The sequence below is a fragment of the Miscanthus floridulus genome, chromosome 3, assembly GCF_019320115.1.
Source record: "Miscanthus floridulus cultivar M001 chromosome 3, ASM1932011v1, whole genome shotgun sequence".
In the NCBI taxonomy this organism is placed as follows: domain Eukaryota; kingdom Viridiplantae; phylum Streptophyta; class Magnoliopsida; order Poales; family Poaceae; genus Miscanthus; species Miscanthus floridulus.
Genome location: NC_089582.1, coordinates 75,611,059 through 75,638,442, shown reverse-complemented (window position 1 = coordinate 75,638,442; position 27,384 = coordinate 75,611,059). Strand labels below are relative to the sequence as shown.

The 27,384-nt window shown below is 46.6% G+C and overlaps 1 pseudogene; it reads left to right on the top strand.

Annotated features, from left to right (window-relative positions):
• The first annotated feature begins 116 nt into the window (after positions 1-116).
• LOC136541794 (uncharacterized) lies at positions 117-27,112 on the top strand (annotated as a pseudogene).
• Positions 27,113-27,384: the final 272 nt, after the last annotated feature.

The window sequence follows — 27,384 nt, the reverse complement described above, 5'->3', positions numbered from 1 at the left end:
CACCGCCCCACTACCACCTGCACATCTCCACCACCCGTCCTCCTCAGCGAGTTCTCCGCAGGACTCGACTCTTGGCCGCGGCATTCGCCCGAGGAACCGCCGCTCCCGCAAGGCCTCTCTCTCCCCGTGCCCGGATCCCCCGAGCTGCCTTCAGGGTGCAAGATCTCTTCCGTGATCCGGAGCCTCCACCGTTTTTCTCTCTCTGATCTTAGCTCGATCTCGGAGCGACTGGTCCGAGCTTCTCTTACCCCATGGGCGGCGGCGGCGGGTTCCGGGGCAGCTGCAGGGTTGGGGCCGTCCTGCTTTTCTCCGCCTGGGTCGCTGCTTGCAGCGCTCAGCCGCCTGCTGCGCCCGGTGCCCAATGGCTGCGTCATGACCTACATGTACCCGACCTACATCCCCATCGCCGCCACGCCCCGGAACATCTCCTCGGATAGGTATGGATTGTTCCTGTACCACGAGGGCTGGAAGCAGATCGACTTCGCCAAGCACATTAGGGGACTTAGGGGCGTGCCCGTGCTCTTCATTCCCGGCAATGGAGGAAGCTACAAGCAGGTGCAAGTCTCGCTTGTTTTATTACTTTTCGTTGTCCTTGGTTTAGAACTTTGTTCTGGAATCAAACGTGTTCCATTTAGTGATAACAAAATTGCATTGGTTGTGAAGTCCATATTTGAACATGACATATCATTTCTGGTGTATCTCTACTATTATGCCCATTGTGCTATCGTGGGAGGGTATGCAAATTGAATTATTACAATATGTCTGACATTATACAAGTTATGCACTTGAGTTTTAGCTTTTTTTTTTTGGTTACCAATGCTCAAACAATACTGCTGTTACTGATGATGACTGTCATATGTGGCATCTAGGTTCGGTCATTGGCTGCAGAATCTTTTCGAGCGTATCAGAATGGTCCGCTTGAGCCCACCTTTTATGGGGAAGCATCTAGCACTTTACCAGCAGATGAACTCAAAGATTTTTTGATTCCTTCACGGTATGGCCGCATGTTGGATTGGTTTGCTGTTGACCTTGAAGGAGAACACTCTGCAATGGATGGTCGGATACTTGAGGAGCATACTGAATATGTTGTCTATGCGATTCACAGGGTAACTAGTCCCAACCTTTAAGATTCAATCTTAGCTTACCTATTTGACCCTTTGCTCATTACTGTCGTAATTTAACATTCTTTTAGTCACCATCAAATAGGAAGCTTTCCACAAATTGAATTTTTAAATTGTTTAAGATGATTATGTTCACGCAAAATGTTGCTGTGCACTCAATCTAGAATTGCCACAAATTTATGGCACTGCAGCTTCCAACTTCCCATGGATATTGTAATGCCTAAGGATCTCATCAGTGTTTAAAATTTAGCATGTGATCTTGTGCTTTGTAGATCCTTGACCAATACAAAGAATCACATTTGGAGAGATCAAAGGGTGGTGCTCGATCCTCTCATGACCTGCCATCCAGTGTTATACTTGTTGGCCATTCGATGGGTGGTTTTGTGGCTCGAGCAGCTGTAGTCCACCCAAACCTGAGGAAATCAGCAGTGGAAACTATACTGACACTTTCCAGCCCACACCAGTACTCTCTGGCTCTCTTTGTTAATTTTTGTTGTAGTTTTTTCTTTTGTGAGAGTGGGGGCTTTTTTTCACCTTTGCTGTATAATTTTCACCATTGGGTGGATGATCAAGTGTTACTCAAATGTCACATAATTTTTATCCAGGTACCCTCCCATCGCACTTCAGCCATCCTTGGGTCATTTTTTCTCCCATGTCAATGAAGAATGGAGAAAGGGATACGGGACTGGTGTATCGCATGCAAGCAATTCAAAATTATCTAATGTGGTTGTTGTCTCTGTATCAGGTGGCATTCATGATTATCAGGTACTGCTTTCACTGCTATCATTAATCTTATGCAGATTCGGTTATCCATATGCTTTCTTCGAGGACAAGATTTTCCTGTGATCATTTATGATCTATGACTTCTTGCATGCCAATCTATTCTTTGATTCCACTTTTAGTTAGTGACCTGTAAACTATATATGATATGCCACCAAAGCACAAGTGTCATGACACTTCTAGTAAATATCATGTTCTCTTGTCTGTCTTGATATTCAGTATTTTGCAATGTACTGTAATAATCTATCACTCTCTATTTCAAACTTTTGAAATAAAGTTCCTTACCCTTTTTCCATATAGCAAATACTCCCTCCTTCCAAAATTAACTTTGACCAAGTTTATAGAAAAATATATCTTAACATCTACAGTACCAAATTAATGCACTATCAAGACATATATCATGGTGGATTTAATGAAACTTACTTGATGTTGTAGATGTTGGTGCATTTTTGTGTAAACATGGTCCAGTTTCCAAGCTAGAGAAGTTTGACTTAGGAGTTAGAACAAAACAAAACACCTTACATTTTGTAACAGGAGTACACAAAAATACCTTACATTTTGGAACAGGAGTACACAATACCTTACATTTTGGAACAGGAGTACACAACAGACTCATTAAAATTGTTGATTTTCGTTTCTAGTAGGCATTTTTAATTGTAATTTTGATTTTCCATTACTAGACTTCTACAAGACTAGGCTAGTGGCATTGACCTGATCAAGGTCTCAGGTAAATGGACCCACCTATTGGTCCTTAGTGTACCTAGCCACATGAATGCTGAACACAGAATGCATGTTTGGACTTGGACACTACATTTGCAAACTTCTTCATCTTTTGGTGCATGATGTTGGGCTGCTCCAATCGTTGTGATTTCGAGAAAAACTAGTGATCTGACATACTGACCTACCTTAGTGGTTCGATGGGCAGACTATTTGAATGATCCAATAGCACGACTAAGCCCATATGAGGGTCCGTTCTTCTCCGGTTGGGCTGCTGGTTTTGGTCCCAGTTCTGATCAAGGTTGTAAAAGGCGCTAGGGCACTGCCTAGAGCCTAGGGAGAGTCAACGCAGGCTAAATGCGAATAGGTGATTGTGTTACTGTTGTTATGCAAGAATGGCTTTCATGCCCCATCCACTGAGTCTAGGTTACAAAATATACTGAGTATGGGCCAAAAGGGCCATAAGGCCTACATCGGCCAGAAAGAGAAACAGAAAAGACTGTATGCCTATATATATTAACAATCTGTAACCTACTAACTGCATATGGGAAGATGTAGCTGCATAAATATGAAAGAATACAAACGGAATATGAAGAGGAATCAGGAATGTGTCAACAGCCCACTCCACCCCCTATCTAAGTTAAGCCCACTATCTGATCCAACCATCACATCTCCCATCGATGCTCTACCACCTCCGATTCTCAGCAGCGGGCAGCCATCTTCGTGCTGCTGCATCCGCATCATTTCCTTTCCTCAGCTCCTCCCCTGTCTGCTCCCCCCTCCACGACACACCATTTTTGCTCCGTCTGCATGCGCTCCCGCCCCCTCCATGGTGCACCACCTCTGCTCTGGCTACATGCAACCCCTTGGTGAAATCGAGCAGGAGGGGCGAAATCAAGTAGAGGGCAGGTGGAATCAAGCTGACATGGATACCATGAGGTAAGCATAAGATGGAATCACACCCGAAACAAAACCATTTTGCGATCCTAACCTCTGTCTCTCCTTTTGTTTTCTTCACCATCCATGGGTTGGACAGTTCACCCGGCACAGCTAAAGCTTCATTGCGTAATGAAAACGCTTCCATCCACAGCATATCACTCCTGCCACTGACGCGTGCCATCGGTCTTGCGCTGGCCATGCATCTGGCCATCGCCCATGACCTGCACGCTGGCCCTTCAACGCGTGCTCCCCAATCGCTACTATCCTCAGCCTTATGCAGTGCTTTCCACACATCCGAGGCTGAGCGGAGCACTCTTGGTCTACCATCATGGGTTCCGCCTCCCCTGGTTCTCCGTCCTCTCCCCTTGGCCTCATTTAATTGGACGCCTATGGCCGAGATGGCGTGCCAGGGCTCCATTTCATGCTTAAACGTATGCCTAGGCAAGCGTTTAGCTACATTTTTTTTTTGAACACTGGTTCTGATATCTGTAGACTAAAGTCTGGAATTTCAGATCATCTTTATTCAATTCTTGATGCAATCAAGATCTCAATATTTGGCGAGTGTGTTCTTTAGAAAGTTGAGATTGTTATTTCAAACTCATTTTTATTCAGATTAGGTCAAGGTTGGCATCATTGGATGGAATTGTGCCTTCTACTCACGGCTTTATGGTAGGAAGCTCCAGTATGAAGAATGTTTGGTTATCCATGGAGCATCAATCTATCCTATGGTGTAATCAATTAGCTGTACAGGTCCGGAACTATGTGTCAACAGCAAATTCTCTCAATGCTTTGCAGTATGCGGTAACATCAGTACTTATGTTGACTTGACATTGTCCAGGTTGCACACACTCTTCTTAGCATAATAGATCCTGTTGACAGACGTCCATTTTCAAGCACACAAAAAAGAGTTTTTGTGTTCACAAAAATGCTACAAAGTGCAGTTCCTCAGTCTTTGAGTTCAATGGCTCATGTTCCTGCTTCTCTGTCACAAACTTTACCTGCCAATGAGAACCAGGATGCTGGTGGTATAGCTCATTCTTTACCTTTAAGTCCTTTGTAGTTGGATCAGTTAGAAAGTTGTTTGCTTAGAAGATGAATTATTTATGGAATGAATGAGCACATAGTTCTTGGTCGGGATTTGAAATCTATGTAAAAAATTTTGAAGATCATATTTATCATTTTCATAAAGCTATTTCTGTTTGTAAACATTCTATTGTGTAAGCAATTTTTTGTCACCTCTTCTATTAATTTGGATTTATATCATTTATTAAGATGGCTTCTTTGCTATAGTTTATGTTATCATTTTAAGATGTTTATTAATTTGTGCAACACATTAGTGCAACACTGCTGTAACATGAGGCTCATGGAATTGGTAACTTTGTATGCTGTAGAGAGAGGATGCCAAACTGCTACTTATAGCATATTTATATTGCATAGCAAATAGATAAGATACGATTATGATAGTGTTCCAATTTTTTAGTTGATATAACTTAGCATATATCTGTAAAAACCAAGACTAGCATTTCACAATCAAATGTGTGTTTTTTTTCCACAATGGTAAACCTGAATTTCATTACCAAGGCCACGGAATTACACAGTCATAGTTCAAGACTTCACGCTCGTATGCAAAAAACAGCCATCCACCAACCATTCGTACTTCTGTTATCCCAGGGATCAAACAATCAAATGTGATGTAAACCCTAGAGGTTAATTATAGGGTCTTATCCATTTACAGTAGTACCAGAGTATCATATCATTTTTCTTATCTAAACATATTGATATATTTTTCTTGTAGAACTACACAAAAAAGGTTCACTTTCTTGCCCACCATCCACTCAATGGACTAGTGATGGCCTTGAAAAGGACCTGTATATTCAGTCAAATTCAGTTACTGTTTTAGCCATGGATGGCAGGAGAAGATGGTTAGATATTAAAAAGCTGGTAGGTTACTGGCCTTCTAGTTTCACCCCGCTATCTGTATGTGTTTTTTGCATTAAGAAACCTTATTTGAAGTTTAGATTGAATTGAAGTATTGCTGCATATGATTAATAAGCTTTGCTATTTTCTTGTGGAAGGGATCAAATGGTAGAGGACACTTTGTTTTTGTAACAAATCTTGCCCCTTGTTCTGGAGTAAGGATTCACTTGTGGCCAGAAAAACATCATTCACCTGTGCAAAATGAATTACCTGCCAGTAAAAAGATAGTGGAAGTTACATCAAAGATGGTCCAAATTCCTGCAGGACCTGCTCCAAAACAGGTAATATTTTTCAGATTGTTCACCTAATTGTTCTCATTTTCCTACATTCTATCATTAATTATGTTAGTAATGTGCTGCTTCCATTATAGATGGCTCAGCTGATAACTAAAACCGTTGTCTTCTCCTACTGTTAGCTGCAATGTCTATATCATGATTCTTGCATTTTTTATTTCCATAAAAGTATACGTTAAACATACTTATTCAAGATGTTGTACTTTATTTGTGTGCAGTGTACTTGTATGCTTACTACAAAAAATGTTGCATGGGATGTACTTTTTTATTTGTTTACTGATGTCAGTATAATACACATTACAAAATAAACCAATTCTTTGATCTGATTATTCTCTTCTGTTGCAAGTAAAATTCATTTCCATCTTCATCATTGTTGTCGTCTTAATATAAGGTTGTTATTCGGATGATACGGATTGAAGCATCCCTAGTAGCTGACATGACACAAATGGATTCTATTCTAGCGTCAAAGTCTTGCAGGATCACTTGTTGGGTTGCCTGCTTGTGTAGAACCATCTTCACCATTTGGTTGGACTTGTACTGACAATAAGCTATGTTAGCACGCAAAATATATTTTTCTATCATTATGTTCTTTTAGTTTAATATGCTATCTCTCAATATATTATTTTAAGCTGGCACATGTTATCTTTCTTACATCAAACTTTATATATGTTCAAATTAGCAAATTAAATTAGTTTATAATTGAGATAAATGTAGATACACACATCAAAATGTCATTGTTGTAGTTTTTTTTTAGTCTAATTGCTTTCTTGGAAAAAGACGTCAACTATCAAGAAAAACTTGACTTTGTAAAATTTGTACAATTTTTAAAACTTGATAGGATCATGATCCATATGATCTTATCATGTCAAACAAAATTTGCTCACAATTTTGACAACTTTCGTAATCATTTGTTATACTTTTTTACTAGGTTGAACCTGGGAGTCAAACTGAGCAACCACCTCCTTCTGCATTTACTACTACTGAGTCCAGAAGAAATGAGTGGTTTCGGCTTCATGACTATATCAGTAACACCTCGACCGGTATTCTCTTGTGCAGTTCCTGTCTTGTGCTAGAATATTTCTTTTACAATTAAATGTCTTATAAGTTTTCTAGTAAATTTTTTGGAGAATGCTATTTCCACATTGATTCCTTTATTGAAATCTTGCGGCTTCTACTGAGGAAATGCAATGAATGAATAAAATAAAGTGTAAGTTGCACCATAATTACAACATGTTGAGATGAGTGGAACATGACAGTTCTTCAATAGGACTTTGTTTTTACAGGCTATATTGGCCATTTATTTGTCTCGTTCACATAAAATTTGTGCTCAAGTGCTAAAGAAACTAAGATAAAAGTTGGACATGTAGAGAAAGTATACATATATTTTTTTATGTGCCAAAAGGCTGGTTTGTTCTGTTAATACTTAAAATAAATAAATGATCCTTACTATATCCGGATTCTCATGTCAGTGATGGATACACAGTTCTGTAATTAGGTTTTCTGATGTTTTTTTAACTATATAGGTAACCTCAAATTTAATTCATATCCCAATCCCAGCTGGCATCTTTGGCACACTCGGTGTATAACGTGGCCATTATTTTTTTACTAGTGGAAAGTGGAAAACGAATTATGAATGTTATGAACCACTGATGGAATTTTTAATGAAACTGCTTGTTCTGAACTTTGGCATCCAGACTATTTCAGGTAGGCCTCCACCAGCAGCCTCTATGGCAGTGGGGCAGTTCTTTAATCCTGAGGAAGGGGCAAGTGCACTTTCTATTGGAACAATCATCCGCTCCAGTTTTGCTCCTGAAGTTAGTAACTAGTAATTATTGAAATCTATATTATGATCTTATAATATTGGTTGGATCTTATAATTCTTGATCTTAGGAAATATTTCTGTTGGAGGATCACCCATTGGCTCTAAACTTGTCATTTTCTGCAAGCCTTGGCCTTCTACCAGTAACTTTATCACTGAAAACTGCTGGATGTGGAATAAAAAATGCTGGTGATCAAATGGAAGCTGAGAGAAATAGTGAGCTGCTACTTCTCTTGTGCTCTGTAAATATTTATTTTTGAGAGCAGTATTAGTTTTGCTAGTGTCCTAATCTTTCTGGGGATAATAATAACTGCTAATAGCAAATGTAGATTTCTATACTATTATGTGGAGTGATATCATCAATTAGTAGATGTCCAATAACATAGGATAGCATGTAATGCTCTGTACCTTGGTTGCACATTTACTACCTCAATAACCTTTTGTATGTTGTGTTTGTATCGTAGACCTTTGTAAATTGCGGTGCTTTCCGCCTGTTGCCTTGGCATGGGATTCTGTATCTGGCCTACACATCATTCCAAATATATACTCAGAGACTATAGTGGTTGATTCATCACCTGCCTTTTGGGATTCACCTGAAGGGACTGACAAAACTACAGTACTGATCCTGGTAAGGTTCTTTTTCTATGTTGTTGTGTGTATATGGAAACTGGCACTGAAAAAAAAATCAGATTATTGTATGGCACCACAGAATACAGATACATAGGATCTACTATGAGGCACTATGCTATGTGTATAGATTACCAGAGTTTGGGAAAGGCACTATGGCAGGGGCTCGAGGGCTATCATTCTTGACTGCCCTCCTCGCCTGTAGTTACAGTGTTTAGCTCAGTAGTGGTCGCCTTGTGTGGTTTTTGTCACGGGCACGAATGTAATCCTTTTATCTGTTGGGGTGTGAGTGCGTGCGTGTGGTGTTTGTGGGGTTGTTTGGGCTCTTGCCCTTTTCTCTTTTTAATATAATTAGGCGCAGCTCTCCTGCGTTTTCGAGAAAAGTTTGGGAGAGGCCAGGAGGTTGCTGGCAACCTAGGGTTAGGGGAGCACAAGGGCAGGCCGGCACCCAATTTAGAGGTGGAAGAGATGGGCTAGGTCCTTGATCTGCTTCTGATTGAGTTCCAAAGGGTATAGGAGGCCTCTATTATATATATATATAAAGGAGAGAGAGGGAGAGAGAGACTGCAACTTTGGCCCAAGCTAGATGCTGAAGAGATGGGCTAGGCCCTTGTTCTTCTTCTGCTTGAGTTCCAAAGGGGGTAGAAGGCCTCTCTCTACATAAAGGAGACTCCGACTTTGGCTAATTATAAGTATTCTAGGTTCCTAACCATTCCTATTTTAGAGGGATCCTTTCCTATCACAAGTTACAATAGGTACGACTTCCTAACAATCAACTCCAGGAGACTCTGAATTTCAAAAAAAAAAAAAAAACAACTCCAGGAGACTCCGGACTGGGCGGAGTTCAACGTGCATCAACAGTGCTAGTGAACATAACTATGAGCCTGAGTGGTCCATCGGCCTCAGCCAGGGGTCCAGGGCATACTACTGTTTTTGTACATTTTGACCTTGCTTAGTTTTTGTACTCCCTCTATTCTAAAAGTGTAGGTCGTTTTAGACTTTTAGTTTTGTCCTAAATCAAACTTCTCTAGCTTTGACCACATTTAGAGAAAAATGCACCAATATCTACAACACCTAATTAGTGTCATTAAATCCACCGTGAAATGCCTTGATGTTCATTTATTTGGCATTGTAGATGTTCATACATTTTTCTATATACTTGGTTAAAGTTAGAGAAGTTTAACTTAGAACAAAACTTAACTATTTTGGTACAGAGGGAGTACTAACTTGAAATTTTATTGATGTCATTGATCCCTATGTTTTATCACTTCTGCAAGATGCTGCATGCCCAAGTGACAGCTGTTAGGCTTTTACAAACCTCTAGCATGTTATCTGCTTCTGCTTCCGCACACCACTTGGCCGATTACCTATTGTTGCCACAAATTACTCTGCTTGAGTTACTGACTGCCTCATTATGGTTACAATCTATACTGCCTATCTGCTGCCCTCCTTACTCGCCCTTGCACTGGCCTCCATTGCTAGTTCCAACCAACACTGTTATTGAAACAACCAGCGTTCAAACCAGTAGGATCGTGGTTCATCGGTTCATTGGCCTGTCTGGCAGTTCAATTGGTTGACCGCTGTTTGTTACTCCCTCTGCCCCCCTTTTCATCATCGGATAAGGATTGGAAAAGTGTCCTTGTTTGATAAGTGTAAAACAACGTGTGGGTTGCTTCGATTCCCTCGTCAGCGCGAGTTCCATCATGGCGCTGCATTAATGCATGATTGGTCTGTTGCTTCTCCATCTTGTGCATGAGTAGATGGAAAACGAGTGCCTTCATGAGCGTCACTCTGCCACGGTGCAACTGCATGCTCATAACATTCGCCCTCCGCTCGACCACCGCACCCTCATCACTTTTATCATCCGCGAGATCACAGTAGATGGAAGACAATGAGGCAGTGGTGGACGGACTAGTCCCCCACGTCAACTGGGCATTGGGCTCTGATGGTGAGGAAGACAGAAAGGACACAGATATTACATGGTCGTTTACAGAGACTTCATGTCTTGGATCTATTGTTTCAATGAGTTCGACTGCAAGGTAATCTTCCCCAGCATCAACGATTTTGAGATGGACAGTGAGGTCATCTTGCTACAAAGGACAATTCAAATTTAGATTGGCACTCAGCTCCATTTTTTCATGGTGTGAACAGTCTGTAGCCTAGTGGTCACATGAGCCTTAGTAGCACCTTGGGTTTAAGTGGGAGTTTGTTGTTGGCCCTCGACCCCTTGCACAGGTGAGCTATCAGCTCACCAGCACCCACACACTCACTCACGGCTGTAGGGTGAAGAAAGGGTGAGCACAGAACACACACACACACAAGGAAAGTGCTGCTGCACTTTCCTGGATGTTGCTGCTGCTGCACTCAAGTGCTGGTGCTGTGAACTGAACTGAATATTACATTACCAGGGCTGCAATTATATACACAGAGGGGTAGGTTCAGTTTGTGTATGAACTGAAACCAGAGAGAGTGGGCTGCTGAACTACAGTCAAGGTCTACTGTCCTAGCTGCAGGATAAGCCTGCAATACTTATTAGCCAAGGGACACAATGGCCTACCAAAATTCTGTGTCCCCACTACTCCTAGTCAAGTGTTCCCACTACAGCTTGGCTGCTGTTCAACCTTTCAAAGTTGGTCTGCAGTTTCAGATTTCTTGTCACCAAGCTGCAAACTTGACTGAAGATTGGTCTGCAGTTACAGACTTCCGTGCAAGACCAGCAACAAATTATTCAACAATTCTTCCCCTAATCTTGCTGCTCTTGCTTGATTTCCACCATTCCAATCTTGGTCCTCAGGTCCATGAACCGAAGACGGCCGAGTGGCTTGGTGAGGGTGTCTGCGAGCTGTCATTCGGTTTCGACAAACTCCAGAACAATCTGTCCTCCATCGACACAATCACGGATGAAGTGAAAACGAGTGTCGATGTGCTTGCTACGGTCATGGTTGTGGAGGGCTGGATTCTTTGCAAGGGCGATGGCAAGCTGATTGATTGTCCACCATCAGACCTGGCAGACGAGCTTCCTCGCTGGTCAGCTCGCCCAGCAGCCGGCGCAGCCAGACCGCCTGGCACGCCGTTGTGGCTGTTGCTACGTACTCGGCCTCGCACGTAGATAGTGCCACCACCTTCTGCTTCAACGATTGCCATGAAATCGGGGCCGATCCAAGGAAGACGAGCACGCCGGAGGTGCTCCGCCGCCCATCAATGTCGCCCGCCATGTCTGCATCGCTGAAGGCTGTGAGCTACAGCCCATCTTCGTCGTCGGTCTTGGGCAGTGCCTTGCTGAAGACTGTGAGCCGCAGCCCACTTCTGCCGCCGTGCTTGGGGAGGACGATCCCCTGATCCACTGTCCCCTTGACGTAGCAGTCGCGGCGGGAGTACAACAACCTGGCGTTCCGAGACGGGGAGGCGGTGGAGGATTTCTCCCTCCGGCTGCAGTTGATCATCAGTCAGTTGGCAGCGCATGGCGTCACCATCGACGACGAGGAGGCGGTCTCCAAGTACCTACGTGTCCTGCCGCCCAAGTACATCCAGATCGCTCTCTCCATTGAGACGATGCTGGACATGTCAACCCTCACCATTGTGGACTTGACTGGGCGCTTGCGGCCGGTGGACGACCGCATTGGGGCGACTGCAGCAGCGGACAGCGGCAAGCTGCTGCTGATAGAGGAGTGGGTAGCCCGGATGAAGGAGAAGCAGTCTGGGGAAGGCTCCTCTAGTCGCGGCGGCGACGGCAAGCGCCGCGGCAAGGCCTCGAAGAATAAGAAAAAGGAGCTCGACCCCAACGCTTGCTGGCGCTGCGGGAAGACTGGCCACTGTGCCAAGGAGTGCAAGAACCCGAAGGAGAAGAAGGCTGAGGCGCACCTTCGCAGGTGGACGACTACGAGCCTACTCTCTTGATGGCGACGTTCTGTGCGCTGCACGACGTCGATCCAGAGGAGGTGGTGGCGGCTGCAGAGCAGGGGAAGGCACCGCATGCCATCCATCTCGACGAGTCGCGTGCCCAAGTCCACCAGGACGAGTGGGTGGCGGCGTGGAGCAGTGGACTCTAGCGCCAGCAACCACATGACCGGCTCCAGGGAGGCCTTCTCCGAGCTCGATGGCGGTGTGACTGGGTCGGTAAAGTTCGGTGATGGCTCGATGGTGGAGATTCGAGGCCGTGGCACCATCATCTTCCGGTGCCAGAACGGGGAGCACCGTGCATTGACGGATGTCTTACATCCCTCAGCTGCGCTCGAGCATCGTCAGCATCGGCTAGCTGGACGAGCGTGGCTGTGAAGTGCTCATCAAGAGCGGCGTGCTAAGGATTCGGGACCGGGAGGCGGGAGCAGTGTCTTCTTGCCAAAGTACAATGCTCCGTAACCGGTTGTACTTGCTCGATTTGAAAGTGGAGCAGCCGGTGTGCCTCTCGGCGTGGCACACCGAGGAACCGTGGCTGTGGCATGCGCGGTTCGGGCACTTGAGCTTCGACGCGCTCGGGCGGTTGGAGAAGATGGTGCGAGGGCTGCCCCACATCGAGCATGCGGACGAGCTGTGACAACTGCCTAGCAGGGAAGCAGAGGAGCAGCCATTTCCAAAGGCGGCCAAGTATCACGTGGGGAACGTGCTGGAGCTCGTCCACGGTGACCTCTGCGGGTCTATCGTGCCGGCCGCGCATGGCGGGCGGCGCTACTTCTTGCTGCTCATGGACGACTGCAGCCGCTACATGTGGTTGCAGCTCCTAACAAGCAAGGATGAGGTAGCGGCGGATCAAGAAGTTTCAGGCGCGGGTTGAGGCGGAGTCTGGGAAGAAGCTGCGTGTGCTAAGGACGGATCGCAGCGGCGAGTTCACGTTGGTGGAATTCTCCGCGTACTGCGCGGATCAAGGGGTGGTGCGCCACCACACCGCGCCATACTCGCCGCAACAAAACGGCATGGTGGAGTGGCGAAACCAGACGGTGGTGGGCATGGCTCGAAGCATGATGAAGGCGAAGGGCATGCCGACGGAGTTCTGGGGAGAGAGGCTGTGAGCAAAGCGGTGTTCATCCTCATCCGCGTGCCCACAAAGAGCCTAAAGGGCATGACGTTGTTCGAGGCTTGGTTCGGGAGGAAGCCTGACGTCTCCTTCCTCAGGACGTTTGGGTGCATCGGCCATGTCAAGAAGACGAAGCCGAACCTCAGCAAACTAGAGGATAGGAGCACTCCGATGGTGCTCCTGGGCTATGAGGAGGGCAGCAAGGCCTATCGGCTGTATGATCCGAGAGGAGGCAAGGTGGTGGTCTCGAGGGATGTGGTGTTCGACGAAATGGCAGCCTGGGATTGGAAGGATCCAGGCACGGGGGAAGCCAGCGGTGTCGGCGGGACGTTCGTCATCGAGCACATGGTCATCCGTGCAGGCGGAGATGTCGGAACAGAGGAGCCAGCTGTGGACGCGCCAAGTCCAGCAGCTGTGTCGGCACCGGCTGAACGGCCATGGCAGGCGCGGGCGAGCAGTCTCCACTAGCAGCCGCGCACACACCTCCACCACAGTTCCCTGTTGTGGCAGAACAGGGGATACCTCCGGTCGAGTTCTCCTCTCCTCCGAGCGACATCGATGAGTACGTGAACGCCTTCCACGACGGCGAGGAGGTGCGGTTCCGCAGGGTGGACAACCTCGGCGGCGACACAGGAGCACCGGGCCTGGCAAGTCGACTTCTCGACGATCCAGAGCTGCTCCTCATCAGCGCAGAGGAGCCGCCCACGTTTGCACAAGCCGAGCGGGACGCAACCTGGAGGCGGGCGATGCTGGAGGAGATGAAGGCGATCGAAGAGAACAGGACTTGGGAGCTCGTTGATCCACCTCCAGGCTGCCGTCCAATCGGGCTCAAATGGGTCTACAAGGTGAAGCGGGACGAGCGCGGCGCCATCGTCAAGCATAAGGCTCGCCTCGTTGCCCGCGGCATCGTTCGGCGTGAGGGCATCGACTTCGAGGAAGTCTTTGCGCCAGTGGCGCGCATGGAGTCGGTCCGCCTACTACTGGCCATGGCAGCGGCAAAGGAATGGCGTGTTCATCACCTGGACGTCAAATCGGCCTTCCTCAACAGCAAGCTGGCGGAGACGGTCTTCGTCAAGCAAGCTCCGGGCTTCGCCGTCAAGGGAGCAGAACACAAGGTGCTGCGGCTACGCAAGGCGCTCTACTGGCTGCGGCAAGCCCCACGAGCATGGAACGCCAAGCTCGACACCACGCTGCGTGCGCTTGGGTTCGCACGTTGCGCAACGGAGCACGCGCTCTACACGCAGCGACGGGGGAAGGAGGAGCTCATCGTCGGCGTGTATGTGGACGACTTGATCGTCACTGGAGCGCGCACGGAGGACATCGACGGCTTCAAGCACGAGATGGCGGCTCGGTTCCGCATGAGTGATCTCAGTGAACTCTCCTACTACATCGGCATCGAGCTAAAGCAGGGGAGTGACTCCATCTTGCTAGGACAGCGCGCCTATGCGGAGAAGCTGCTGGAGCGCGGTGGCATGGCAGACTGCAAGCCATGCGCGACTCCGATGGAGGAAAGGCTGAAGCTGTCAAAGCACAGCACCGCGACGAAGGTGGACGCGACGCACTGCCGGAGCATCGTCGGCGGGCTGTGCTATCTGACTCGTACCTGGCCGGACATCACGTTCGCAGTCGGGTTTGTCAGTCGGTTCATGGAGGATCCTCACGAGGATCATTGGATTGCGGTGAAGCGGCTGCTGCGCTACGTCAAGGGGACGGTGGGTCAGGGGATCGTCTTCCCCAAGCACGGCGGCGGAAGTGGGCTGCGGCTCACAGTCTTCAGCAAGGCACTCCCCAAGACCGACGACGAAGGTGGGCTGCAGCTCATAGCCTTCAGTGATGCAGACATGGCGGGCGACAATGATGGGCGGTGGAGCACCTCCGGCGTGCTCGTCTTCCTTGGATCGGCCCCGATTTTACTTGTTGGCTCTCGAACCCTTGCACAGGTGAGCTATCAGCTCACCCGCACCCACACTCACTCACGGCTGTAGGATGAGGAAAGGGTGAGCACAGAACACACACACACAAGGAAAGCGCTGCTGCACTTTCCTGAATGTTGCTGCTGCTGCACGCAAGTGCTGCTGCTGTGAACTGAACTGAATATATGTATACCTGTCGTTGGGGAGGGTTTGGAGAAATCCAAGCTTGACCAAACCCAAACCCAACTGGCTGATCCCTGTTCCTCACCCTCCCCAATTGCATCCTTGTTCATTCGCCCAAACCATTGGATAATGGGGAAGCCAAGGGATGAGTAGACCACCGTAAAAAAAGTCAAAACAATGGATGAGACACGCAGCTCTTCACCCACGCTGTCTGTAGCTGTAAGCCCTGCTTCCCAGGCACATTTAGTGTATTTAAGTTTTTAGTTAATCTATGTCATTAAGTCCTTGGGTAGCCCAGGAGTTGTGCGGGTACCCAGGCAGCTATTCTGTCTAGTTAAAGCTCTAGTGAGCTGTATGTAATCAATGCAGTACTTATCCTCTTTATATTGCAATGCAGTCGCCTGGGAGAGTTGCCCTGGCTGATTATTTCTCTGTTACCTCCAACAATTGGTATCAGAGCGTAGGTTAGACACCTTCTCACCTTCTCATCTTCTCCATGACGTCAACCTCCTCTGAGCGCCGGGCTAGGAAGACCAAGGGAGCCACTGAGGGCGAGCTGGGCGACTCCTCTGGCAGGGCTGCGTGCCTGAAGGCAGCAGAGGAGGCGGCGGCGCTGGCTGTCAAGGCGGCACAGCAGGCTGCAGCAGCCGCGGAGGCGGCGGCCAGGACAGCGCAGGAGCTGCGGGCGGAGATAGCAGCAGAGAAGGGAGATGAGGAGGAGGAGGAAGAAGAAGAGGAGGACCGGAGGAACCGGCGGCCGCGGACTCCGCCGCGGGACAGGCGCCGTTCGCAGTCACCACTGCGTGACCGAAGGCGTCGTGGCGGCGGTCGCTATGAGTCGCCGCAAGGCAGGGTGGTCTACCGCGATTCCGGCAGCGGCACATCATGGCCAATGCTGGACAAGACCAATTATTATGAGTGGGCCAGACGATGAAGCTCAGGATGCAGGCGCGCGACCTCTGGGAAGCTGTCGAAGGAGGCCCAGTGCAGTTTCGCGACGACAGGCGAGCTCTGGAGGTGATCGTCGCTGCTGTGCCCAAGGAGTTGGGGCTCCCGCTCCTTGACAAGGCGACGGCAAAAGAGGCATGGGATGCCATCGCTGCGACTCGTATCGGTGTGGACAGGGTCCGCCGAGCGACGTTGCAGCGACTGCGTCGGGAGTGGGAGAACATTGACGTCAAGCCTGGCGAGCCGGTGGAGGATTTTGCCCTGCGGCTGTCAACTCTGCACCAGCAGCTGGTGCTTCATGGAGACAGGGACATCGATGAGGCGCGTGTCGTGGAAAAGTTTCTGCGCACGGTGCCGACCAAGTACGCGCAGATCGTCGTCGCCATTGAGCAGTTCCTCGACTTCGAGGCGCTCACGCTTGAAGAGGTGACAGGAAGGCTCAAGGCGGTGGATGACCGTGAAGCGCAAGCTGTGACAGAGCCGGTGTCCATCAACGGCAAGCTGCTGTACACTGAGGAGCAGTGGCGTGCGCGTTTGAGGAAGGAGAAGAAAGGCGCAGAAGAAGCTGGCGGTTCTGGTTTCAAGAACCAGCGTGGCGGTGGCGGAGGACGCAGCCGCGGAGGTGGACGCGGACGGGGCAGAGGTGCTGGCCGTGGCGGCGGACGTGGAGAAGGCAATGGCGCCGGCCGTGTTGGCCCCAACACGTGCCTCAACTGCCATCAGGAAGGGCATTGGGCGCGTGAATGTCCCCAGCCGCGCCGTGATGGAACAGAGCGCGGCGGCGGGGGAGAAAATCGTGGTGGACGCGGCGGCGGAAACCGTGGAGGAGGCCGTGGCGGCGGTAACCAAGCTGGGCAGCAAGGAGGACATGAAGGGCGTGCCCAGTTTGCTGAGTGTGAGGAAGATGCAGCTTTGTTTCTGTCTCACGGCTTCATTGAGATGGAACAGAGCACGCCGGAGCTCAACTATACAGCGCAGCGCGTTGAGTTCTTTGAGCCACGTGCGCGTGCTTATCTGGGAGCAGATGATGAAGAGATGGCTGGCGGCTGGTACCTTGATTCAGGCGCAACACACCACATGACTGGGCGGCGTGACCTGTTTTCAGACCTGAACACGGACGTTCGAGGCACGGTTCGGTTCGGGGACGCGTCCAAGGTGGAAATCAAGGGCGTTGGCTCAATTGTTTTTGAAGCAAAGACTGGTGAGCATCGTGTTCTTCATGGAGTTTATTTCATTCCGGCGTTGAAGAACTCGATCATGAGCCTCGGTCAACTTGATGAGAATGGCTCAAAGGTGGTGATTGATGATGGAGTACTGCGGATTTGGGAACGCAGCAGCGGTCGCCTACTGGCCAAGGTGAGGCGTGGCGCGAACCGGCTGTATGTACTGCATATGAAGACAGCACAGCCAGTGTGTCTTGCTGCGCGCAGGGATGAGGAGGCGTGGCAATGGCATGAGCGTTTTGGGCATCTGAATTTTGAGGCCCTGCGGAGGCTTGGCAAGGAGGAAATGGCAAGAGGGATGCCAAAGATCGATCATGTTGAGCAAGTGTGTGACACTTGTGTCACCACCAAACAGAGGAGGCGATCATTTCCTGCTGCAGCAACATATCGTGCTCAGGATCACCTTGAATTGGTGCATGGTGATCTCTGTGGGCCAGTTACACCAGCAACTTCGGCAGGTAATCGCTATATTCTGCTGCTTGTAGATGATGCCACACGATTCATGTGGGCAGTGCTGCTGTCATCGAAGGATGCTGCAGCAGATGCTATCAAGAAGGTGAAGGCTGCTGCAGAGGTGGAGAGTGGGCGTAAACTGAAAGTTCTGCGCACAGATAATGGAGGAGAGTTTATTGTTGCAGAATTTGCTGCTTATTGTGCCAATGAAGGAGTCAAAAGGCATTACAGTGCTCCTCATTCACCACAGCAGAATGGCGTGGTGGAGCGTAGAAATCAAACCGTGGTGGCCATGGCACGTGCCTTACTCAAGCAGCGCCAGATGCCAGCCAAGTTTTGGGGGGAGGCAGTGATGACTGCTGTGCATATTCTGAATCGGTCACCAACCAAGGCTCTAGGTGATGTCACTCCCTATGAAGCATGGCATGGCCGAGCACCCACTGTTGGCCATCTGAAGGTGTTTGGTTGTGTGGCATATACTCGCCGTTTGTCTCAGCTCAGGAAACTTGATGATCGTGGTGAAGCTGGAGTATTTATTGGCTATGCTGAAGGAGCCAAAGCCTATCGAGTTTTTGATCCAGCATCTCAGCGTGTACGTGTCAGCCGAGATGTGGTTTTTGATGAAGGAAGAGGTTGGGATTGGACATCACCAGCAGCAGGTACGTCTGGGGCAGCTGGTAGTGATTTTGTGGTGGAATTTCCTTGGGAGGAAGAAGTCCCTGGAGCTGGGGTTCAGTGCAGTCACACTCATCTCCTCAGCCCCATTCTGCCTCACCTGAAGCTTTCCCAGCAGCAGAATCGGTGCTTGATGCAGGAGAAGAGGTGTCTGAGACATCCAGAACGCCTTCACCACCACCAGCTCCAGCCAGCCCACAAGTGGAGCACGTGACTCCCTTGGAAGATGATGAGGAACGGCTGGACACTTATCACAACGACGAGCAGCTGCGCTATCGTACCATAGATGGCATATTGGGCGGGGAACAGGAAGTTCCGCCGTCGGCGCAGCGCTTGTTCGCAGAGCTCCACCTCACCCACTCTGGGGAACCCATTTCTTATGCAGAGGCAAAAGATGATCCTGCATGGCAGGCAGCAATGAAAGAGGAGCTGCGCGCTGTTGAGCGCAATGGCACCTGGGAGCTTGTGTCTCCCCGAGCTGGCCATCGGCCAATTTCTCTAAAATGGGTCTACAAGCTGAAGAAAGATGAGAAAGGAGATGTGATCAAGCACAAGGCTCGGCTTGTTGCTCGTGGGTTTGTGCAGCAAGAGGGTGTTGATTATGAGGATGTGTTCGCTCCTGTTGCGCGCATAGAATCAGTGAGACTGCTGCTTGCTCTAGCTGCCCAGGAAGGATGGACTGTTCATCATATGGATGTCAAGTCAGCTTTTCTAAATGGAGAGCTCAAGGAAGAAGTATATGTCCAGCAGCCACCTGGGTTTGCTATTCCTGGGGAAGAAAGCAAGGTATATCGCCTGCACAAAGCTTTGTATGGGCTGAAGCAGGCACCCAGGGCGTGGAACGCTAAGTTGGACTCTACTCTGAAGGAAATGGGGTTCAAACAGAGCAAACATGAAGCAGCAATTTACAGGAAAGGTTCAGAGGGCTCAGTGTTGCTGGTTGGGGTCTATGTTGATGATCTGATCATCACTGGAGCAGTCAAAGATGAAGTAAAGGCTTTCAAGGAAAGGATGAAATCCACCTTTGAGATGAGTGACTTGGGTTTGCTCAGTTTCTACCTTGGCATTGAAGTGCAGCAAGGCAAGAATGGGACCACCATGAGGCAGACTCACTATGCCAAGAAAATCCTAGAACTGGGAGGCATGTCTGATTGCAATCCAGCAGCTACACCAATGGAAGAGCGCCTGAAGATCAGCAAGCATAGCACTGCCAAGGAGGTGGATCCAACTCAGTATAGGAGGCTGGTTGGAAGCTTGAGATACCTGGTTCATACCAGGCCTGATTTGACTTTCTCAGTGGGCTATGTGAGCAGATTCTTGGAGAAACCGACCACTGAGCACCAGCAAGCAGTCAAGAGGGTGCTGAGGTACTTGGCTGGAACATTGGACTATGGTCTGCAGTTCAAAAGAGCCCCAAATTCTGCTAGGTTTGTGGGCTACTGTGATTTAGACCTAGCCGGTGATATTGACTCCAGCAAAAGCACAACAGGTTGTCTGTTCTTCTTTGGCAACAGCTTGGTCAGCTGGCAATCTATCAAGCAGAGGGTGGTGGCTTTGTCTAGTTGTGAGGCTGAATATGTGGCTATGACTTCAGCAGCAACACAAGCCCTGTGGCTGTCAAGATTGTTGGCTGATTTGTTGGGAAGAAAGGTGGAGACTGTGGAACTGAGGGTTGACAACAAGTCTGCAATTGCACTTGCTAAGAACCCTGTCTTCCATGACAGGAGCAAATATATCAGAGTTAAGCAACATTTTATCAGGGATTGTATTGAAGAAGGCAGCATCAGGACTGAGTACATCCCTACAGCTGATCAATTGGCAGACATTCTCACTAAGGCTTTGGGCAAGGCCAAGCTTGAAGATATGAGAAGCAGAATTGGCATCAAGCAGATCAAGAAGGGTTGAAGCAGGTCTTAGGGGGAGAACTGTAGCTGTAAGCCCTGCTTCCCAGGCACATTTAGTGTATTTAAGTTTTTAGTTAATCTATGTCATTAAGTCCTTGGGTAGCCCAAGAGTTGTGCGGGTACCCAGGCAGCTATTCTGTCTAGTTAAAGCTCTAGTGAGCTGTATGTAATCAATGCAGTACTTATCCTCTTTATATTGCAATGCAGTCGCCTGGGAGAGTTGCCCTGGCTGATTATTTCTCTGTTACCTCCAACACTGTCCTCCCTCCATGACCTGCTTGCACGGGAGCGTGTGCCGCGCCTCCCGGCTGCCCCAATGCCGCGGTGTCATGGTCAAAGCTGTGCTGGCACGTGTCGCCGCTGCCATTGGCCATGAGGCTGCGGTGCTGCTAGCCGTGCTGTCCGTGTACGCCAACAGGCTGCTAGGGACACGGGCTTCAGGGAGGTGCTCCGCGACAAGCGTTGGCCAACCTCGAGCTTGGCATCGAGCGCCTCGCCGCCGCCGGCGCCACACAGAAAAATTGGAGACGGGTGCGAACATCTCTCCCTCGTCCTCGCCAAGAAAAAATTGGAGACGGATAAGACTGGGCAAATGAGTGATGCCCTCCCCATACCCTTTTATTAGTGAGTATACCCGTTCTCCTAATGGCTAAAGGATTTTCTATCCATACCCTACCCATTTGGTGTGGATATGGATTTGGGGATTGGGTATGATTATTCAGTGACAGGTATATGTGGGAGCGAATTTAAACAGGTCTGGGTTAATAAACAACCCTCGTCAGCTGTGTTCTTGAGTTGTGGGCTGTGTTACTGAGTTATATGTGTAACCACCTGAGTCGCTTTCAGTGAGATGCACGTGGCCACAGGCATGTGTCCTGGGCGCTAGGTGGCACATCCAGGGCAGCTGGCTTTGGGGGTGTTTCTCGGTCTGCACACGAGAAGTTTCTTCTTAATTCAATGCCGTGGGGGTGGTCTTTCCCCCACAGGTCAAGTTCTTTTTTTTCTCCACTTTTTCTTGGTGGCGCTGGACTTGACCCTGGTATAATCACCTGTCATTTTTTTTCTACTTATAGGCTTATAAGATAGATTTACTTTTGAGTTTTGCTAGCAACTGTACAGAACTATTTTCCTGTGAAAAGTACAAATAATTTTGTATACATTTGTTGTCAATTACAAGAATCCTAAATACATCTATTTGGGAACTGAGGGGGGTATTTATTTTTAATAATATATAATACTTCTGTTGTACTCCCTCCATTTCAAATTATAAGACGTTTTGGTTTTTCTAGATCTATTGATTTTACATTGTATCTTGACATAAGTGTATATCTAGATGCATAACAAAATCTATGTATCTAGAAATGTCAAAACGTCTTATAATTTGGAATAGAGGGTGTATTTATTATGGGTTTTACAATGCCTTAAACTTTTGTATCGTTGTTAATGTATTTAGAAGCAACATGATGCCAATAGCACAAGTTGTAGTTTGTGGCATCCACCTCTAAAAAAAACTCGACATGCGGGGGGGTAGGGGAGGGGGGGGGGGGGGGGGGGGTAAGACGGCCCTGGGCATTGCATTAAGAAAACCTTCTCATGCAGGTCGAGAAAACCCTTGAACCCTTACTGATCTTCGGAGCTGGGGGTGCAAAGGAAGCAAGAGCACTGGGAGTACGAATATCCTTAGTCCGAGGAAGGTTGCTATATCGGTGGTGCAATTCTTACACATCATTATAGCCATATTGGAAATCAAATAATCTCCTGGCCCACCCCGATTCTCGAGGATAGAAGAGCGCCGCCTATACATAACGGCACCGTAGCCTATGGGAGAACGCCCATGACCGGGGTCGGACCTTAGATCTGTGCTTTGGTGTGGGACAAATGAGGATTTTTTTAAGCCTAGTCTAAAAATTCGCTGCCACGGAGAGTCAAACCCATACTAAAGCCACCTAACCAACTCAGCTAGAGGCCCTTTCGGTGGCACCCACCTCTTAACAGATAACTTGAAGGTCAGAACCTGTTGCCTTTGAGGGGCCGATTATTTTGCAAACTTTTGCTTGGCAACAATCTGTTTCGCATTCAATTCTATCATCGCAGTTAGAGTACTTAAGAGTAAAACTGGGTGCCTATCTTTATTAATTTGGATTGCCAGAATTTACATTGTTAGTATCAGCTTCTAGCCTATATGAAATTTGCAGTCTCATAGATCAAATGTTTGGGATGTAAGTTGTGTATTATGCATTTTTCATTTGTCACAGAGCTAATTTTCTCATCCATAGTAAGAGATCAAAAGGAATGATTTCTCAAATGTGCGCTGTCTTGATGTTGTAGGCTGACCCACACTGCTCATACAAAGTCACTTCTCGTGCTTCACTAAGTGATGCGGCAAGCAGATTCTTTTTATTGTACTCATCAGAGGTAATCTTGTTGTGCCTATGTACTTTGATCCATGCATGACATCATGCTGTTAACCTTTTTCCTGTTTGCTAGATCATATTGATTGTTAAAAGCTATGTGATATGGATTGGGTTGGGTACGATTACAATAACTGACGGGTAAAGCACTCTGTCATCTAACTGTTGGCAGGATTCTTCACTGTCCATGGTATAGAGCTTCTGAAGTCTGGTTGATAAGGGATCAGTGAACTTTCGTCTATTCTTTGCTTAAATTAGATAATGAGATATACAGGCTCAACTTTATGTACTGTAGCAATGACTTACAAATCCTGAGTTACGTGACAGCTTACTGAGGCACCTGGAAAGAATGCATTCTCGTTTTCATCTTGCAGCCTTATACCGGGCCTAGCACACCAGAGACTTATGATGATCCTTTGTTTGATTCACTGATAACCATGAAGTTATGCTTGATCTTGCTCCCACGTTGTTGGTGGTTATAGCTTACTGATGATCTTCTTGTAGTACAAGCGTTTTGGTTTTTTATCTGCCCAAGGACTGTCAGTCCAAAGTTTTATATTTCCATTTGATGGTAATGGAAATGGGGCTGACCTTGCTTCAAAAAATCTGTCCAAGGACTATCTATTGATCCCAGTAGTCAATGAAGCCCCTGTTGTTGCTTATAATTCTAGGTGCTACCGTATGATATAGCATGCAGTTATAATTTTAAAAACTTGCCTATTAATTTTTATATGTTTTGATTATTTCTTTAATGGAATTAAAAATCATAGTGTTTTTTCAGTTTCAACATTCTTTTCCATTAATACACACAGCACCTCAGCCCCCCCTCCCCCACGCCCACCAAAAAAGAACTAAAACCTTCATGTTTTGTGGGCTCTAGTGTGCTAAATTTACCAGCCTGTATTCTGTATATTTTGAAGTCTTATGAAATTTCTGTTTTTTTTTTCTGTTTTTCCTTGCTATATTATTTGCAGATCTTTGCACTGGAATGTGTCTTTGATAATATCATCTTAATGGTTAATTGGTTACGTATTATTCTCATTTTGTTACCTCGTAATTGTATATTTAACTACATAAGAGATCAGCAATGTTTTGTTATATTTTTTAAAACTGTGCCCTGTTCAATTGCAGATTCTTGGCTTCATGGTGGCCATAATGTTTTTCGGCATGATGCGACAGACGTCAGCATGGGAGTGTGATTCTTCTGTGCCATCCATTTTGTCAGCCATAGAGTCTAATCTTGGACTCCCAAAGGCATTCACGTTTCTTTGCTTCATGCCAATACTTGTATTTTTTGCCTTTTTAATTTTCACGACGGAGCAAAAACCACCACTTGGGACCTTCTTATTGGTTACTATTATCTGCTACATAGTTGCTAATGGTTTCGCAATTTTGTTGATACTAAGTTCAAAATTGTTTCTGTATGCGGTTGCCATTCTACATGTCTTCATTAAAAGACGGTTAGTATACACTTTTATATCTTTTTGCCTTAGTATTTGTCTCTTTTCTTTTTTCTTAAATATGATGATACTTCAGATCTTTACTGGTTTCATGAGCTATTAGTCTTGAAATTGCTAACTGTCTTGGGATAGAGATTTTCCATTTGATTGGAGCTCTTTGCTTCTCATATAAGTAGATAACTTTCATTAGGAACATTATTTCTGAATGATAATGCTATTGGACAGTATTTTCTTGATAATATCTATAAGGAAGATGGCCAGTTAGATTTCAGAATTACCCATCCTGTATTCTATTGCAAATTAGTTAACTTAAATCATCTTTGTTGATTATTTCATTTCTAGTAATCTACAAGTTATTTTACTGTTATTACTATGTTAAACCATCTTCTACTTGAATTTACAATTCCAACTTATTCCTTGTCCAGTGTGACTTGATATTGATTTGTTTCCAAATCATTGATTGTATGAATTCTGATCTCACCATAAATCATACATCATTTTCTTTTCCTGATCTTGCAACAATGATTTACAGATGGCAATCATGGGGGAGTGGTGTTCAATCAGCATTTCTTCGCCAATTCCCCAGTTTCTCCTTCTCATTTCAGTCACTGAAGGTAAATATCCTTCTAGAGTATATGGAGACCTGCTTATTTGTCTTTCCTTTTCTTGGAGTCCCTTATATTGAGGTACTAACTGTCCTTTTGGAAAAGATTGTGCAGATGCTTAGGAACAATCCAAATATAATTGTAGCAGTTGCTACATTACCACTCGTCTGTTTGGTTCATCCGGCTATTGGCCTTGGTCTGCTACTTCTCTCTCACGCCTTCCATGCTCATTCAAATCTATGCAGGTTTGATTTTAACTTTTAAGGATAATTTTGACCTGTTTCAATTGTCGAAATATTTTTGAATTATGAAAACATACTTTTTACGTTTTTATCTCCAATAATATCCCTGTAGTTATGTGCTTGGTTTTCTTTAGACCAATATGCAAACATATGTTTCATATTTGCTATAGTAGTAGCGATGAGATCTACTGTATCTTAGCATGATGATATTGCTGCCACCATGTATATTTTACTTCATTTATTGCTGTAATTAAATATCTAAATTGAAATACTACTTTATTTGTTGCTGTAATTCAATATCTAAATTGAAATACTTGTCTCGTGACAGTTTTTTAGCAGCTTCTTTTCGTAGCATAACTCAGAAAAAGGACCTGTATAAGTCCAAGATGGGCGATGGTCCAGTTCTGTCCAAAAGTAAATCAGATGGGCTCCAGCAACTTCTGCCAATGGATGATAGCCCAACAGCTTCTAAAAGCTTTACTGACAGTCAACTAGAACTGTTTGATTATCGGCATGGTATAATGATGTTGCATCTTCTAAGCACACTCATGTTTGTGCCTTCACTTGTTGCCTGGCTACAGGTTGGTCATTTTTAGTACCTACTAAACATCATTAGGCAAATTCCTAAGTTTCCAGTTTTCTTTCTTGTTTGTCATAACCAGTGATGATTCCGTTCTGTTCCTTTGTGTGCAGAGAATTGGTATGGGACAGAATTTTCCCTGGTTCATCGATTCTGCTATTTGCGTTGGTGTTATACTGCATGGACTTTTTGGATCCCAACCAAATGTCAGCTGCTGCATATTTTTCAAGCTACCTGGGAGGAGAGGCCGTGAAGTTGGTCTGAGTTTCCTGTACCTCGTGGGTGGCTATTATTCCTTTGTCAGCTCCATGGCGTTGGCACCTTATAGGGCCTTGTATGCCATGGCTATCATTGGTTATATATGTTTCATTTCCAGAATTATTGAGAGAAGAAATATGGTAAGGGGTGACATTAGCTCTAGGAGTCGGAAGCACTCACACAGACACTGACACACACCATGGAAAGTGTAATTTTGTTGTATAGTGGAACTCGAACCCATTAGTGTATCATAGCTCATGGTTTTGGATTTACAGTTTGAAACCGCAAAGCATTGATTGGGTGCGGACTGCTGAGGCCGGTTTTGGGAGTGAAAAAAGGTGGATTCTTTGTTTGTGCAGTTTTGGCCATCTATGTGAGAATCAGATTTCGATTGTCTGGAGGCTACTTGTAACTGAAAGATGAGGTTTGACGATTAGCCTTCATAAAGTGTGAAGTGTCAGCTGCGGCTGCAACGACGGAAGAGTTTAGCTGATCTGAATGTGGAATCAGTATTGATCTTGTGGTCCATGTGGGTCCAGAGGGCAGCGTGTGTGCTGAGTGTGGTATAAGCCAGCGTGTGGAGTTGTATGAGACAAGCTAATCATTTGTAAGAAATAGAGAAATGGGGTTGAGAAACCTTTCCTCCAATCCAGTTATCCCCATCTCGATTCCTCCAATCTTGTTTACATTCATGTGATCGTCGATGGCCATGGTTGTGAAAGTTGACATCAGATACGGTTATCCTTGGTGTGGGTCAAAGGCTTCGTAAACCTTTAGGCTTGTTTGGTTGAGCTGTGAAAAAACTGCCATGGGCTGTAGGAAAGTTGTTGTGAGTTGAGAGCTGTAAAAAAAGCTGAAATGTGTTTGGTTGGAGTAGTTGTGAAACCTCACAACGTAGGTTGTGTAAGAATTACATGTTATGTCCTCAAACCACCCCGAAGATTTGAGAGACTGTTTATATGCAAATTGCTCCTAAAAACTATTTCCCTTCACTCATTCGCATGTAAATGACTTTCCAAAAGAAAAAACTTGATTTTTGTAAGTTGTGCATCTATCATGATGATATGGTCTACATGAATAGAAGGTGAAATTTGCTACGGGATCCTGAAAATGACCTACCTTTGTTGGTGGACATAGAAAATGGAGCAGTTTGCTAGTGGGACACTCAAATTTACTGGTGGACATTGGATCCAATAAAATATTCATTTTCGGTTTTCGAGGAAGAGAGAAGAGCGATGAAATGTC